Source organism: Chrysochloris asiatica, unplaced genomic scaffold, assembly GCF_000296735.1.
Source record: "Chrysochloris asiatica unplaced genomic scaffold, ChrAsi1.0 scaffold00068, whole genome shotgun sequence".
Classification (NCBI taxonomy): domain Eukaryota; kingdom Metazoa; phylum Chordata; class Mammalia; order Afrosoricida; family Chrysochloridae; genus Chrysochloris; species Chrysochloris asiatica.
Window position 1 is genome coordinate 2,185,036 of NW_006408586.1, and position 1,828 is coordinate 2,186,863.

Below are 1,828 nucleotides of genomic sequence, written 5' to 3' on the forward strand. Positions count from 1 at the left end.
GGGGGGGGGGACCAATTATTTTCCATAAAAAATTATTTTTAAAAATATTTAGTGTTTTAGATCCACTGCTGCATGTTCTTGCATATACTTATCTATATATTCTAGTCTTTTCTAAACTCCCTCTACTCTTGGTACAATGTCATTGAAACACAGCTTCAGAACTAATCCAGTATAGCAATATCCTCAGAAGTATCTGTCAAGGCAGACTGATGCTGGACTTGTTGTTATAAATCTTGCTTCATATGAGGTTTTTTTCTGTGCTTCCCACTGTCTCTCATCTAAGTAGTGTATTTCCAAAGCAGACCTAATAGAAACACAATTTTTTGTGGTTTTGATAGTGCTATTGTCTAGAGTAACCAATTGCATGACTTACCCATCAACTTGAATCTTTATGGATCTCAAAGGTGTCCTGAATCAAGTCCAAATATAATACATTTCTCTGGCTCAAAAAGTTTCACCAACTGTGTGGACATATCCCTAAAATTATGACTTGTCCTTTAGTGGATCTGTCTTTCCCTAAATGATGGAATTCCTGGACATACTCTAAGATTCTATTATTAGAACACTTGTCTTTTGTTCTGTTTGCTTTTTTAGTGAAAGGTAAGAGCATAAGTTATATCCTCAATCAAAAGAGGCATTTAAGGTAACATTATCAAGCCTCAAAACAGTTCCCTTTTCTTTTCACCTGTCTCTGGCAAAGGTGAAATCCATGCACAATAATTCTTAAAATTATTTTGTAACATATAACACACACACAGAGATTAGTGTGATTAAAACACATTGCAGTTTGCAATGTGCTGAGAATTAATCAATAGATCAAGAGCAATGTTTGCAGGTTAGACAGTCAAACCTGAAGAGTTTTGCACAAAACCAAAAAAGGAAACAGTCTCTTGAGCTGCCATTGACTTTCATAATCTGAGCAAATTTAATGACATTGTTGTACAATGTCAATAGCCCACATTCTTTTCCTTGTGTTGCTCTTTAACACACTGTGAAAAAGACCAACAGCTGTTATTCAGTTAAGAACTAAAGGATTAGCCATAGGTGGTAACACCTGTGCTTTTCTTTTTTCATCCTTAAAAATTCTCTGCCTTACTTTGGAGCTAGCTGGATAATATGGCAGTGATTCAACATTGGAGGAGTGAGTAGTCAAGAGTGACTCAAGTAGAGTATCATTATCTTTACCCATTATAGCAATGTGTGTTGAAACTATTGTCTTACTTTTGCTTTATCCAATTGAGACATCTAGGAAAAACTATTAAAAAAAACAAAAAACAAATCTACATTCAGCTGTAAGATCAAAGAACACAGCCTCAGTAGAGGTTGCACCTCAATGTAAAGAAAAAAAAAAAAAAAGGTCACCACTGGATCAATAAACAACATCAAGATAAATGAAGAAAAGATTGGAGTTGTGGAAGACTTCATTTTGCTCAGATCCATCATCGATACTCATGGAAGTAGCAGTCAAGAATAAATAATGTATAGCATTAGGCTAATCTGCTGCACAAGACCTCTTTAAAGTGTTCAAGAGCAAAAGTGTCAGAGGATTAAACTAACTCAACCATGTTATTTTTGATAAGCTCATATGCATGTGAAAGTTGGATAGTGAATAAAAAAAGATTGTAGAAAATTAATGCAATTGAGTTGTGGTGTTGAAGGAGAATATTAAAAAGTACCATGGGCTGGCAAAAGAACAAACAAATATGTGTTAGAAGTACAGCTAGAATGTTCCTGGGAAACCAAAATGGCTAGACTTCTTCTATTTTATATCTGATGAATCGGGCTGCGAACCTTAAGGCCAGCAGTTCGAAACTACCAGCTGCTCCGC